The sequence below is a fragment of the Molossus molossus genome, unplaced genomic scaffold, assembly GCF_014108415.1.
Source record: "Molossus molossus isolate mMolMol1 unplaced genomic scaffold, mMolMol1.p scaffold_m16_p_21, whole genome shotgun sequence".
NCBI classification, from domain to species: domain Eukaryota; kingdom Metazoa; phylum Chordata; class Mammalia; order Chiroptera; family Molossidae; genus Molossus; species Molossus molossus.
Window position 1 is genome coordinate 4,717,875 of NW_023425357.1, and position 16,709 is coordinate 4,734,583.

Below are 16,709 nucleotides of genomic sequence, written 5' to 3' on the forward strand. Positions count from 1 at the left end.
CAAAGGCCCCCCACACCAATGCCCAGATTTTTCAGTGAATGAACCAAAATAAAAGTCCCAAACACCGACATGCACACGCATTCGCATTCCTGCTTCACCGACCCTCACAGGCCCCTGACCCGGGATCCACAGACTCGGGCCCACCAGGCCTTGAGCCTCTGCAGACTCCACTGGCGGCTGCCACTCACTGAACCCAGTACGAAACTACTTCCGGTGTGGTGCTCTCTCCCCTCGTCCTTCCTTGTTTGCTGCCAGGGACACCGGAAGTCCACGAGTGTGTGACCAAGGCTCCGGTCATTTGTGGAAGTGTTGGCTTCACGCAGGTTCTATGACGTCACAGAGCGCGCAGGGTTCTATGACGTCACAGAGCGGCGTGTGCAGTTCCTGATGGGCGTGGCCACGACGGTGGCTGTGGCTCTGCCGTGGGAGCTAAACAGGGCTGTGTGACGACCACCCCAGGGCCTTCCTGTCACGCCCACACGCCACCCGGTGAGAAACAGACCTTCCGTGATGAAAACACCTCTGGGGACAAAACCACACAACTGACCTGGCTTTTTTGTCCCCACACCAACCAGGAAAGCGCAGACGTGGCATTTCGGCGAGCCTCTTCAACTTCTGCTCCGTCGGGCTCCCTTTACATCTACTGGGTCGGAAGAGGATCTAAGATTTAGGAAGAAGCTTGGGCAACGGTGTTCGGCGGCGATACGTCCGCGCCTACCTCATGGGGCCACCGTGTTGGGACCCCTGCCTGCCTTACAGAAGGCACAGCCACTGGGGCTTTGGGGCCACTGCCAAGGCAGGCGGGACTGTGAGGAACTGCTAAAAGTATCTGTTCTCTGGCACTTCGACTCTTGTGAAAAATGTGTAAATTGCCCTGGCCGGTTTGGCTCAGCGGTTAGAGCATCCACCTGCGGTCCGGAGAGACCCGGGTTCGGTTCCTGCTAAGGGCATGTACCTTGGTTGCAGTTTGTCCCCGGCCCTGGTTGGTTGTGCGGGTGGCGGCCACTCGATGTGTCCCTTTCGCATCGATGTTTCCCTCTCTCTCTCTTCCTCTCTCTCCCTCCCACTCTGTCTGTACAAGGAATGGAAAAATGTCCTCGGATGAGGATTAAAAAAAAAAATGTGTAAATTGTCAGAACCTGGGGATTGCAAACATGGTAGCGGCTAAACTGCTTTCAGCGAGCTGGGCAGAGTAGTACCGCAGCTGGGAAGCATACCCATAGACATGAGGAAAAAAAAAATTATATATATATATATATATATATATATATATATATATATAAACTCTTCCAGATGGACAGTTAGGAGTTCAGGTGTCAATTTAACAGCAGAGGGGGCACTCCTAGAAAGGGACATTTACACGGCGGGTAAATGTACACCCGCAAAGAGCCCTGGCAGAATATAGTTGGCTGGAAGCATATTTTAAGAACAAAAAGAGCCCGCTAGTGTGGCTCACTTGTTGAGGGTGGACCCATGCACCAAGAGGTCCCCAGTTCCATTCCTGGTCAGGGTACATGCCCAGGTTGTGGGCCTGATCCCCAGTGAGGGGCATGCAGGAGGCGGCCAATCGATGGTCTCTCTCTCTCCTTCTCCCTTCTTCTCTCTCTAAAATCAGTAAAGAACAAAAAAATTTTTTAATTAAAAAAAAAATGCACAGAAACTGGTACAGTGTAAGGCTGGTCATCAGGATGGGATGAGCCTAAGTTGTCATTGGGGATGGGCACTTGGAAAAATGCTACTAAAGTGAAACCAGTATAAGTTGAAAATCAATGGCAAGAACACAAACTGACCACCCCATTACAAGGTATACTGTAATGTATGGTGATGATGGGGGTGTAATCCAGGATTTAGGGCAAAGAATGTGAAAACAAGGCAAGCATCGGGTTGCTGTTAAAAAGACATAGTTTCTAGTTCAGGGGGTGTGGAATGTGTTTGGGGAATTTGCATTCATTTACCTTTCTGAGGCAGGAAGACTGTCATAGGCAATCATTCTAAAGACCCAGGTGCTGGACTTACCTGGTGATTATTTTGTAGGTTATATACACATATAATCACCATATTGTACACCTGAAACTCATGCTGTATGCCAACTGTAATGAAGTATTTTCAAAAATTAAAATAGGAAAAGAAATAGCCATGGGATGTTCTCCGGTTACAAATATTATGATGGGTGACTCCCCTCCTACCTCCCATATTCTCTACTTGTAGAGATTAAGATTCTTGTCATTCTTTTTATCCTATTTATTCTGAGGATCTTTTTTTTTTGGCTGGACCCAGTTTATAGTCAATTAAAGTTTCTAATCACACATAATTTGGGGATAACTGTTGCTTTTATTAAATTATTTTTTTTAAAGAGACAGGGAGAGTGAGAGAGAGAAACATCGATATGAGAGTGAAACATTGATCGGCTGCTTCCTGCAACCTCCTGTGGGGAATCAAGCCAGAAACCTGGGCAGGTGCCCTTATTGGGAATTGAAGCAGAAACCTTTTGGTGCATGGGACGATGCCCAACCAACTAAGCCACGCCAGTCACAGTGAGAGAACTGTTTTTATTTTTCTTTTTTCCCCCCTCACCCAAGGACATTTTTCCATTTTTTGTTCAGATAGAGTGGGAGGGAGAGAGAGGAAGAGAGAGAAATATCGATGTGAAAGGGACACATCGAATGGCTGCCACCCACACAACCAACCAGGGCCGAGGACAAACTGCAACCAAGGTATGTAACCTTAGCGTGAACCAAACCCAGGTCTCTCTGGACCGCAGGCTGACGCTTTAACCGCTGAGCCAAACGGGCCAGGGCTAGACAACTGTTTTTCCTAACTCCCTTCTAATGGCTCATTCCCTTCAGTGACAATATACTCTGATTATTCACTTTAGCTCATTAATTCACTTTCCAAATCAATATATAATTTTTATTTTTCTATGCTGGGAAATATAAAATCATATCAACCAGTGCTCTCCAGTATAACCTTATGGGATGATGGAAATTATGACAGATTTCTCTGAATAGCCATATTAGTAAGCTAGCTGTTGAGGAAGCCATTAGTCATATATGGCTGTTGAGCAAGAAATATTTTATATGGTTTTTAAAAATGTAAAATATAAAGGAATTCTTCATCTATTTGGAGAGATAAGACATGGCATTAAAAAATAACTCACTGAGGTGCTTAAAGTCCATTAAGAGTACTCCTTGCCCTCTCTTCAAATAATAAGCCCTTTGAAACACAAATAACCCCTTGAAACAATTACTCCATATTTGCTATGGAGTAAATGTGTCCCCCCAAAATTCATCCGTTGAAGTATGTGATGTTATTACGAAGTAGGTCACTTCAGAGTTGATTAGGTCATGAGGGTTACATAAACAGGATTGCTGCCCTTATACAAAGACATCTCAGCTCTGGCCAGTATGGCTCAGTTGGTTGGGTGTTGGCCTGAGAATCAAAGGGTTGCCAATTGGATTCCTGGTCAAGGACACACACTTGCCTGGATTGTGGGCCCAATCCCCAGTAGGGGGCGTACAGGAGGCAGCCAATTGCTGTTGCACTCAATGTTTCTCTCCCTCTTCCTTCCTCTCTCTCTAAAAAGAAAAAAACAACAAACTATTCTTTTTGTTGTTAATCCTTACCCGAAGAGATCTTTTCCATTGATTTTTATAGAGTGGAAGGGAGAAAGGCAGGGGGAGAGAAAAACAAAGGGGAAGAGAGGGAATAAAGAGAGAGAGTATAACACCTAAGACAAGAGAAGAAAAAATGAACACATAGGACTACATCAAACTAAAAAGCTTCTGCACAGCAAAAGAAACAACCATCAAAACGGAAAGGGATCCGACTATATGGAAGACCATAATCGCCAATGATGCATCAGATAAGGGGTTAATTTCCAAAATATATAGAGTACTCATACAATTCAACAAAAGGAAGACAAAGAACCCAATTAAAAAATGAGCAGAGGACCTAAATAGACATCTCTTCAAAAAGGACAAACAAATGGCCAAGAAACATGAAAACATGCTCAACATCACTAATCATCAGAGAGATGCAAATTAAAACAACGAGGTATCACCTCACACCTGTCAGACTGGCCACCATCAACAAATCATCAAACAAGTGTTGGCGAGGGTGTGGAGAAAAGGGGACTCTAGTACTCTGCTGGTGGGAATGCAGACTGGTGCAGCCACTGTGGACAACACTATGGTGTTACCTCAAAAACTTAAAAATTGAACTGCCATTTGACCCAGTGATCCCACTTCTAGGAATATACCCAAAGTAATCTGAAACACCAATCAGAAAGAATATATGTACCCCTATGTTCATAGCAGCACTATTTGCAATAGTTAAGATCTGGAAACAACTCAAGTGTCCATCAGTAGATGAGTGGATAAAAAAGCCTGGTACATATACACAATGGAGTACTATGCAGCTGTAAGAAAGAAAGATCTCTTATCCTTTGAGACGACATGGAGGGACCTGGAGAGTATTATGCTAAGCAAAACAAGCCAAGCAGAGAAAGACAAATATCACATGATCTCACTTATTTGTGGAATATAATGAACTAAACAAACTGATGAACAAAACTGACCCAGAGACAGTGGTGGGGTACAGACAGACAAACCTCAGAGGAGGGGGGTTGGGGGGTGAAGAGATAAACCACAGAACTTATATTCATGTATGCATGACCAATGGACATAGACAACAAAGCTGGGGGTGGGGCAGGGGGTATGGGGAGGAGGGTGTAAATGTGGGAAAAAGAAGAAACATCTGTAACAAAACAAATAAAAAACAAAAGAGAGAGAGAGAAACGTGGATGTGAAAGAATAACATTGATCACGTGGATTGGTTGTCTCCTGACACAACATGACTGGCTGGGGATGGATCAAACCTGCAACCCAGGTACCTGCCACCGACTGGGATTCAAACCTGCCAACCTTTGGTGAGCAGACGAACACGCTAACCACTGATCAACACCAGCTTGTACAATACAGTATTCTTAAAAAAAAAAAAAGGATATCCCAGAGAGCTTCCCCATCCCTTCCCCCAAGTGGGTACACAGAAAGATGACTGTCTTCTCTGAACCAGGAAGCTGGCACTCAACAGACACCAATATGCTGGTGCCTTGATTTAGAACTCTGCAGTTTCCTGAACTATACAAAATGAATTTCTGCTTTTATTAGCTACCCAGGTTTTGATACTGTCTTATAGCAGCTAGAACAGATAAAGACCATGTCAATTTCATGAGTGAATATTCACATTTTTTTACTTTGTTAGCTGGTGTCTACAGGTGTGACTGACAGATCATATAAACCGACTACCTCCAGGAAACCATGCCTTCTTCTTTTTTTAAAAAATCCTTACCTGAGGATGTGTTTACTGATTTTAGAGAGAAACATTGACATGAGACACCACCAACTGGTTGGATCCTGTTCCTGTCCCGATGGGAGATCAAACCCACAACCTAGGTATGTGCCCTTACCAGAAATCAAACTTACAACCTTTTTTATTATTTTTTAATCCTCACCCGAGGACATTTTTGCATTTATCCTAAGATAGAGTAGGAGGGAGAGAGGGGGGAAGAGAGAGAGAGAAATATCGATGTGAGAGAGACACATTGAGTGGTTGCCACCCCGGTGTGGGTGGTGACAAACTGAAACCGAGGTATGTGTCCATAGCAGTATCTGAACCTGGAACTCTTCGGTCCATGGCCGATGCTCTAACCACTAAGCCAAACTAGCCAGGGCGCATTCTTTTGTTTTGATCACCACTGTATCCTTAGTGCCTAGAACAGAACCAAGCACAAAGGAAGTATTTGACAAAAAACTCAGTATGAATTAATAAACTGACTCATTTTAAGGATGCTCTCTGGCCACCCTCTGCATAATATAAACTTCTGCCTCCCACATGCCCCTTACTGGGTATCGAGCTTGCAACCGGGCATGAGCCTTGACCAGGAATCAAACCAGTGAACTCTTGGTGTATCGGACAATAATCTGCCAAATGATCCACACTGGCCAAGGTGACATCTTCATTTTCAATTACACCTTCACCCTGGCCTTGAGAAACTGAACTGATAAAACATGCACACATATCCTCAATCCAGTATTAGTCCTTTAGAAGTTTTCACTCATATCAACGTTTCAGATACAAATTATGTTTATGTTATAAAAATGCACTTCTTGCCTCCACATAGTTTCTTTTATTTAACAGACGAAGCACAGGAATCAATGTATGTGTTTGGGTACAATCAACACCAGGTTATGCCTGTAGCAATTCACATATTTAATAAGATGAAAATATAGTGAATTTCCAGTCTCAGCATTTATAAAATTTCTCTCAGGATATACTTTACAACCATAACCAGAGGTAAAAATTTTTTTATTAAAAAAATATTTTTCTTTATTGATATTAGAGAGGGAGCAAGAGGAAGGGAAAGGGAGAGATAAATAGAAACAGTGATGAAAGAGAACACTAATTGGCTGCCTCCTGCATGCCCCCCATTGGGGACTGGGCCCACAACCTGGGCATATACCCTGACTGGGGATTGAACCGGCGACCTCTTGGTGCATGGGTCAATGCTAAACCACTGAGCCACACCAGCTGGGACCTAGTTAAAAGTTTTTAATAACATTTTTGCACAAGGAATGGCTCGATTTTTTCCATTGGTTTCTTTTGACATGAAAGAAGACATAACTAATCACTGAAGGCGAGACCACACTCATGGCATTCGTGAGGTTCTGTTCTGTGAAAACCCTCCTGAGGGTGCACATCTGGCCACAGACTGGCCCACTATGACCACACTCCTGTTTGCTAGGAGCCCACTGATGTTTAATGCTGTCTGAGGGGCCACACAAGGCACCTGCACAGTCACTGTATTAACAAGGTTTTTCTGCTGCAAGAAACATGGTCTGGGATGAGCTGGGACTCTCTGTGAGAGAATTTTCCGCTTTGACTGAATCACCCCAATTCTCTCTTGTGTGTATACTCTTGGTTCATAAAGCAAGACATGAAGGCAAAAGCTTTCCCACACTCATTGCAAGTATAGGATCTCTCTCCTGCATGAGTTCTTCGATGGGGAATGAGCTTCTGCTTTGCGGTGAAGGCTTTCCACCGTCAGTGCATTCAAAGGGTTTCTCTCCTGTGTAAATTCCTCGATGTTTAATGAGACCTGACTTCTGGGAACAGGAATTTTCACTGCATACTAAGGGCACATTTCCTGTGTGAACTCTCTGATGTGTTATGATCCTTGACTATAGAATGAAGCCTTTACCACATTCACTGAACACTTTCCCAAATCCTCTGTGCATGCATCGATGTACACTGAGATGACTCCACTGTGAAGTCCTCCCCATATTCAGTGCACATATAAGGTTTCTCTCCTTTGTGATTCCGTGGTTGTACAATCAACCTGCTTTTCTCTCAGAAGCCTTCTCCACATTCACTGGGGACATAGGGGCTCTTCTGTGTGTTCCCTGATGTGAAATCAAATGACTCTTCAAGGTGAATCCTTTCCCACATTCACGGCACATATACAGTTTCTCTGAAGTATGACTAGACTGATGTACAGTGAGATCATGCTTCCTGGTGAAGCTTTTCCACATACACTACATACAAAGAGTTTCTCTCCTGTATGTGTTCGCTGATGTCTAATTAGATGAATCTTCTGTAAAGCCTTTCCCACATTCACTACATATATAAGGTTTCTCTCCTGTATGATTCCGTTGATGTACAATCAACATGCTTTTCTCTGGGAAGCCTTTTCCACATTCACTGCATAAATAAGGTTTTTCTCCTGTGTGAGTTCTCTGATGTACAATTGGATGCGTCTTCACAGCAAAGCCTTTCCCACATTCATTGCATGTATATGGTTTATCTGAAGAATGACTTAGCTGATGTACAGTGAGATCATGCTTCATGGTGAAGACTTTTCCACATACACTACATAAAAATGGTTTCTCTCCTGTATGTTTTCGCTGATGTCCGATGAGAGGACTCTTCGCGGTGAAGCCCTTACCACATTCGCTACATATATAAGGTTTCTCTCCTTTATGACTTCGTTCGTGTACAATCAGCTGCATCTTTCCTAGGAAGCCTTTTCCACAGTCACTGCATACCTAGGGTTTCTCTCCTGTGTGAGTTCACTGATGTATAATCAGATGACTCTTCATGGTGAAGCCTTTCCCACATTCATTGCATATGTACGGTTTCTCTGAAGTACAAGTTTGCTGATGTCAAGTGAGATTACTCTTCATGGTGAAGCATTTACCACATATACTACATACATAGGGCTTCTCTCCTATATGTGTTCGCTGATGTCAGGTGAGAGGAATCTTTGCTGTGTAGCTTTCCCCACATTCCCTACATACATAAGGTTTCTCTCCTGTGTGAATTCAATGATGTGCTATCAGCTTGATCTTCATTGGAAAGCCATTTCCACATTCACTACAAATGTAGGGTTTTTCTCCTGTATGAGTGCCCTGATGTACGTTAAGATATTTCTTCAGGATGAAGCCTTTCCCACATTCATTGCACACATACCGGTTTTCTGAAGAATGAGATTGCTGATGTACAGTGAGATCACATTTTATGGTGAAGCCTTTTCAGCATATAGTACATACATAGGGCTTCTCTCCTGTATGTGTTTGCTGATGTCTCATGAGACTTTTTTTTCCAGGTGAAGCATTTCTTACACTCAGTACATATATAGGGTTTCTCTCCAGTATGAGCTTGCTGATGCATGATAAGGCAGTGCTTCGTTGAGAAGCCTTTTCCACATTCATTACACACATACGGTTTCTCACCTGTATGAGTTCACTCATGATAAATCAGGTGACACTTTTTGATGAACACTTTCCCACATTCACTACATGTATAAGGTTTCTCTCCCATGTTAGTTTTCTGATGTATACTGAACTGTGATATCTTGAGAAAGGCTTTGTCACATCCACTGCATTCATCTTGTTTCAGTCCTGTATGAATTCTCTGATGTTCTGTGAAGTAAAATTTTCTGGAGAAGGCTTTCCCACACAGGCTACATCCATATGGTTTCTCTCTAGTATGCACTCTTTGATGATCAGTGAACTGAGACATCTTGATGAAGGCTTTCCCACAAAAGGACCACTCAGAAATGAAGGAGGCACTAACTGAAATAAAGAAAAATTTACAGAGATTCAATAGTAGTGTAGGTAAAGCCAAGAAGCAAACCATCAATTTGGAATATAAGGAAGCAAAAAACACCCAATCAGAACAGCAAAAAAAAAAAAAAAAAGCCAAAAAAATGAGGACAGTGTAAGGAGCCTCTGGGACAACTTCAAGCGTGCCAACATTCGCATCTTGGGGATGCCAGAAGGAGAACAGAGACAACAAAAAATTGAAAACCTATTTGAAACAATAATGGCAGAAAACTTCCCTAACTTGGTGAAGGAAGCAGACATACAAGTTCAGGAAGCACAGAGAGTCCCAAACAAGATGAACCCCAAGAGGCCCACACCAAGACACATCATCATCAAAATGCAAAAGGTTCAAGACAAAGAGACAATCTTAAAAGCAGCAAGAGAAAAGCAGTTAATTACCTACAAGGGAGTTCCCATTAGACTGTCAGCTGATTTCTCAAAAGAAACTTTGCAAGCTAGAAGATAGTGGCAAGAAATATTCAAAGTGATGAAAAGCAAGAACCTACAACCAACTATCCTGCAAAGCTGTCATTTAGAATCGATGGCCATATAAAGACTTTCCCAGACAAGGAAAAGCTAAAAGAGTTCATCATCACCAAACTATTATTGTATGAAAAGTTGAAGGGTCTTCTTGAAGAAAAAGATACAAAATATGAACAAACAAAATGGCAATGAATACATAGCTGTCAACAATTGAATCTGCAAACAAAATGAACAAGCAGAACAGAAACATTCTCATAGATATGGAGAACATTTTGTTGTTTGCCACAAGGGAGGAGGGTGGGGGATGGGTGAAAAAGTTGAAGGGATTAAGAAGTACAAACTGGTTGCTAGACTGACAAACTTCAAAGGGAAGGGGGGTTGGAGGGTGGGAAGAAATAAACCAAAGAACTTATATGCATATGCATAACAAATGGACACAGACAACAGTGTGGGAAAAGGCCAGAGTGGGGATGAGGGAGTCAATGGGGGGAAAATGAGGAACATCTGTAATATATTCAACAATAAAGATAAAATTAGGAAAAAAAAGATTGTTGTGCAGATATAAGTCCTGCTTCCTCCACCGATAGTTAAGGTGGGTTGGGTATAGTGAGAAACTACCCTAACAGATGGCATCGCCCTTACAAATGTAAACGTCTTTTATAAGCAGTAATGTCTATTAGCTCTAGAGAGTTTCTCCTAGGACGGCAGTTTCTTCAAATTTACCAGCCTAAAATAACCAACATTCAAAACAGGCATATTTTTTGAGGTGGGAAAATACTCCCCTTCAAAGTCAAGGTACGTGACATATAATTGGCTAGAACTCCACCATGTATTTAAGTTCATATCCTAGTAATTCCATCACTAGCAATGGGAACTGGAACCACCTCGGTGGAGTAAGACGGACTTGGACTGGGATATGGGTCACCTTGCCAGAAGGGTGGATATTAAATAGAATGAAGATTCTGTTTGCACAGAAGTATGCATAAAAGTGTATCAGGCAATTAAACAAGTGTCAGCTGCTACATATTAAGGAACGAAGGCATTGGCAAACATCCTCTTAAAGGGACACGTGAACATTTTCCTGACCAAAACGTCTGTGTCACAACGTCCCCCTTCTGCCTTTGCAGCACGAAAGCTGCCACAGAGGCTACGGGACAAACAGACGTTTAGTCCCTGGGTCTATGGTGAGTCAAATGCTGGATTAAAGGTTAAAAATTAGATGGTTTAAAAGTAATGCCCTCGGCCCTAATGCCGTCTGTTGCAGCAGCAGCTGATATCTTAACCTTAAGCAAACACCTGGGCCTGAGCGTCTGAAACTTCGCCCTCACCGCCCCTCCGACCACAGACCCGACCACACGTCCCCATCAACCGGACACCCGGGCCGGCGCCACCACCTGAGCATCACCCGCGCCGCTCAACGTCACTGCGCGGGGCGCGAACTATTAAATCCCAAACTGAACCTCACACCACGATCACCCTGAATGCCTCCTGCATCCCTTACAAGGGGGGTGACCTGCAGGGCCCCATAACCTGACAGTAGGGACGAGGACGCTGTCTCTACAGAGTCTTATTCTCTACAGACTCAGTCTGTGCACCGACCCCCCTGGACACCCCAACCACAGACACACGCGTCTGGTTACCCCCAAATTCCGTTCTCACGTGGGTCCCCTTAACTAGCACCACCTGGGCGCTTCTACGCTCTTCCTCCATCCCTGGTGGTAATTCCGTGCTCCGCACACCACCAAGTCCACACGTCACCCTGAGAGAAACAGAGCTGCTACTGTGACGCAAAACTCTCCAAGTACGAAACACACTGACCTGTTGGCCCAGACCCAGCGCAAACGTATTTCCGCGAACCTGTTCGACTTCTAAGCTGGTCCCGCTCGGTCTACGGTGGCCAATGAGGATCTGAGGTTCTGGAGAAAACGCGAATTGACCTCTGGTATTCATTGGCAATGTGTCCGCGCCCATCTCGCGATGGCGCTATGGGGGCCGCCATATCCGGACGCTTGATTGCAGTACAGGAGGAAGAGCCTGGGCTTTGGGGCCAGGCGAGAAGGTGTAAGCTTCTGAAATCATCTCATGACCATACAAATGAGTGGAAAATGAGTCTAGTTCAGAGACTCGAGCTTTGCGAGGCAAATAAGGAGTGAGCTAAATTGTGTTCAGCGGGTTGGGCAATGAAATTGTAAGGCCACAGACTCTAAACTTTGTATGAAATATATTTTTTAATTGTTTTGAAATATTTAGGGGCTCAGGTGTCAGTGTGTAGCAGCAGAAAATGAAATCCTGCAAAGAGAAAAAATATATAGAACTCGCAAAACAACAATAACAAAACCACCATCCAATTACTTTATGTATGCAGTCATGAATTTTCTAATAACTGGATTGTGGAGATGATGGGATAATTCTAAACTTCTTGAAAGTAAGTTGCACAATATTACATAAATGTTATATAAAAATTACAGCTATAAGCTGATAAAATGAATTGCTGTTATATACTACAAAGTTTATAGGGTATAAATTTAAAACAAACAAAAAACCCCATCAAGTACATTGGCAAAATTTTAAATCCTCCAAATTAAAAGTAAATGGAGCTCTGGCCAGGTGGCACAGCTGGTTGGACCGTCATCGCATACACCAGAGAGTTTCAGGTTCGATTCCCATCCAGGGCACATGCTTAGGTTTCAAATATTACCTTTACCATGGTTGGAGCAAGTATGGGACATGGCCAATGGGTGTTTTCTGGATTGAATTGAAGTCTCTTTCTCATCACACCATATCTAGGGGTAGAAACTATCAAAATAACTTAATGTTGATCACATGGTAAAGGTAATATTTGTCACGTTTCTACACTAAAAATACCAAAAAATATTCTGACCAAAAACAACCATCAAAGAGGGCTTACGTCAACAGATATGAAGAATTGTATATAGTAATTAATACTCTCAACAATAAAGATAAATTCAAAAATTAAAAAAGACTCCCCCTGGCCAGTTTGCTGCTCCATGGTTAGAGCGTCGGCCCGTGGTACATTTCTTGGTCAAAGGCACATAACTGGGTTGTAGGTTTGATTCCCGCCCTGGTCAGGTCATTCAGGAAGCAACCAGTCAGTGCCTCACTCACATTGATGTTGTGCGCACACGCTCTCTCTCTCTCTCTCTCTCTGTTCCTCTCTCTCTCCTTCCCTCCTTTCTACTCTATCTAAACATCAATGGGAAAAATATCCTTGGGTGAGGATTTAAAAAAACACAAACACCTAAACTATATGGAGATTCCAGGTTGGAAAACATATGCAGGTAATGGGAAGCTGCCTTGCCTGGAGAGGAGGTTGAAAGCCCTTGCCCTTTCACTCACACCTTGCCCTATGCTCTCCTCCATTCTGCTGTTCTCAGTATCTTTTAGAGTAAATCAAACCAAATGTCAGTAAAGTGTTTTCCTGTTACATGAAAAGTTGTAATTATTCAATGTGGCGGGCCACTGAGCCAAGGTCTTTTATTTCTGTGGTGTTTACACAGACTCGCCCAGGAGCTTCTGGTGCCAGGGACGAGGCCCTGTGGTGTTTGCAGGGTCTCGCCCAGGGGCCTTTAGTCCCAAGGCCACTTGTTGATCCTGCGTGCTGGCAAAGCCCACACAGGAATATTCTGCCCAAGATCTCTTGTTGTTCCTGTGTGCTGGCAAGGCCCACAGAGGAACTGAGTCGAAGGCAAGAATGTATGACAGTCTGGAACTTGAACTTGGAGGCTGAGGGTAACATTTGGTGTTTGAGTACATTGAAGCTTTTGAACCTCCCTGCCCCACCCCCCCTTCAATTGGCTATATAATAAACTGGCTGAGCTAGTTCAGGGTCACTGTTTCTCCATCAGAGAGCAGTGTCTCACCCGGCCCCAGCTTTTCTCTCAATAGTGTCTCTGTTTTTCTCAGTCTCCCATCATCCCTCCTCAGGTCTGGTTTGACTAGCACGCAGGTCGTGGCAATTCAACCCCCCAAAAGACTATAGAACCTCCAATTTGTAGCCAAGTTATAAGTATAGGTACTTTGGGCACTCGATACCTGGCATTTGAAGTGGGGGCATTTTGAGAAACTGAGCCCTTATATTTGTGGATTATGAGAATACGGTAGACAGTTCGTATCTGGAGAGTTGGAGAACTGGTTGGTTGTTGGTGTGGAAAAACCACACTTTGGTGGCAGAAGTGTTGGGAGTAGAAACAGATCATAGTAATGCTTATCATGTAACATGATTCTCATGTGATAGCCATCAGAGATATAAGACATACACTGAAAGCTAACAGAACCTTGCATGGTTACATATGATATTCCAACATAAATCACAGAGTATGAATTCTATGAGTCATGTATTCCTCACCCAATTTTTCCCAGATTTCTCCAGATTGATCCATTCTCAATTTAAACTCTTCTACTTAGTTGTACTCATTTAAAAAGACAAACCCGCCCTGGCCAGTTTGGCTCAGTGGTTTGAACGTCGGCCCGTGGACCAGACAGGCCCTGGTTCGGTTCCCACTAACGGCACATACCTCGGTTGCAGTTTGTCTCCAGCCTGGCTGAGGTCATGTGGGTGGCAAGCACTCGATGTCTCTCTCTCACGTCGATGCTTCTCTCTCACTCTCTCCTCCACCTTCTCTCCCTCCAGCTCTATCTCAAGATAAATGCGAAAATGTTCTCAAGTGAGGATTAATAAATAAATAAATAAATAAATAAATAAATAAATAAATATTCTTTAAAAAGGATAAATCTACTGGGAAATAAAAGAAACCAAAAGCTACCTGGGCCTCAGTCCTTTTCTTCTGATTTTGGGAAATGTCTGTTAATGGGATTCTCTGGCTTGAGCTCTCCTGAATCAACATCACCTATCTGTTAAAAAATGTTTCCAGCCCTGGCCAGTTTGGCTCAGCGGTTAGAGCGTCGGCCTGCGGTCCGGAGAGACTCGGGTTCGGTTCCCGCTAAGGGCACGTACTTCGGTTGCAGTTTGTCCCCGGCCCTGGTTGGTCGTGCGGGTGGCAGCCACTCGATGTGTCCCTTCACGTCGATGTTTCTCTCTCTCTCTCCCTCCCACTCTATCTGTACAAAAAATGGAAAATATCCTCGGGTCAGGATAAAAAAAAAAAAAAAAAAATGTTTCCAGTCCTGGCTGGTGTGGCTCAATGGATAGAGTGTCAGACCAAGCACCAAAGGGTCTTGGGTTCAATCCCTAGTCAAGGGCATATTCCAGTGTTGCAGGTTTGATCCCTGGCCCTGGTCGGGGTCATGCGGGAGGAAACCAATCTGTGTCTCTTTCACATCAATGTTTCTCTCTCTCCCCCTCCCATTCTCCCTTCCACCCTCTCTAAAAATCAATGGAAAATAATCCTCAGGTGAGGATTAACAAACACAAACAAACAAAGAGAAAAGAAATGTCATACAGAAAAACAATTATTTTCTGAAATTCGAACACAAATACTGACAGAGAGCCAGATGGGATATATTGTGAGGAACTAAAAGGCATGGTGCGGTCACATCCACTTGCTTTAGGGATGCCTAATATCTCCCTTCCATGTTTCCTTTACACCTATCTAAATAATTTTTGCTCTAACTGCTGTGTAAAAACACCAGGACTCTTATTCATTCTAAGAGCTTTGCTTCCCATGAAGTAAATACTGTTTTTTTGTTTGTTTTTTTTTAAAATACATATTAGCTCATGTCATTCTTCCAATTTTTTAATTTATTTTTTATTTTTTTGAAGGTATATTTTTGAAAGGGTTAGTATAATATTTTATTTTTTTCCCCTCACCTGAGGACATTTTTCAATATTTTGTTCAGATAGAGTGGGAGGGAGGGAGAGAGAGAGAAACATTGACGTGAAAGGGACACATTGAGTGGTTGCTACCCACACAACCCAACCAGGGCTGGGGTCATACTGCAACCGAGGTACGTGCCCTTAGCGGGAACCGAACCCGGGTCTCTCCAGACCGCAGGCTGATGCTCTAACCGCTGAGTAAAACTGGCCAGGGCCTTCCTATTTAAAAAAAATTTTTTTTTATTTTATTGATTTTTAGGGAGAGAGATAGAAACATCGATGAGAGAGAACATCGATTGGTCGCTTCCTGCATGCCCCCCCACAGAGGATCTGGCCCACAACCTGAGCATGTGCCCTGACCAGGAATCGAACTGGTGACCTCTTGGTGCATGGGTCGATGCTCAACCACCGAGCCACACTGGCCAGGCAAGACTGTGTTTTATTCAGCTTTTGAATGAAACTTAGTGCCTTTATGGCACTTGTTAGATATGGATTTTTGTCATTTTCAGAGAATGATTTACAAATGGAATCTGTAGCATTTTACTAACATGTTTTTGATGAAGGTGGGTATTAATCTTGCTGCTGAATTAAGTGAAAGCAAGACACACTTTAAAAACATGCCAATAGCCCTGGCTGGTTTGGTTCAGTGGTTAGAGCATTGTCCTGTGGCCCAGAGAGACCCAGGTTCGGTTCCCGCTAAGGGCACGTACCTCAATTGCAGTTTGTCCCTGGCCTTGGTTGGTCGTGGACGTGTCCCTTTCATGTCGATGTTTTTCTCTCTCTCTTTTCCTGTCTCTCCCTCCCACTCTATCTGAACAAAAAATAGAAAAAAAAAAATGTCTTGGGTGACGATAAAAAATAAAAATAAAAAATAAAAAGTGTACTTGCCCTGGCCAGTTTGGCTCAGCAGAGAGTTGGCCTGCAGATCAATGAGCCGCAGGTTCAATTCTGGTAAAGGGCATGTACTTTGCCCCGGACCTGGTCAGGGTCATGCAGCCAGTAGATATCTCTGTTGCATCGATGTTTCTCCCCACTACCCCCACCCTATCTGAAGATAAATGAAAAAAAAACGTCGGATAAGGGTTTAAAAACAAAAGTAAAGCCCACAGGTGTGGATCAGAGGACTGAGCATCGTCCCAGGGACTGAGGTCCCAGTTCAATTCCCAGACAGGGCACATGCCTGGGTTGTGGGCTCAATCCACAGTGGGGGATGTGCAGGAGGCAGCTGATTAATGTATCTCTCTCATATTGATGTTTCTCTCTCCCTAAAG

At 43.6% G+C, this 16,709-nt stretch overlaps 1 protein-coding gene and 1 pseudogene across 1 annotated transcript in view; both read right to left on the minus strand.

Moving 5' to 3' along the window:
- The window catches only part of LOC118638308 (zinc finger protein 350-like), a 30,397-nt gene extending 18,547 nt beyond the window's left edge, over window positions 1-11,850 (minus strand). The window contains exon 1 of the mRNA XM_036274032.1: window positions 11,463-11,850. The gene's annotated coding sequence lies outside the window, so the exon portion shown is untranslated. The remainder of the gene's footprint in view (window positions 1-11,462) is intronic.
- Window positions 7,484-11,615, minus strand: LOC118638834 (annotated as a pseudogene).
- Window positions 11,851-16,709: the final 4,859 nt, after the last annotated feature.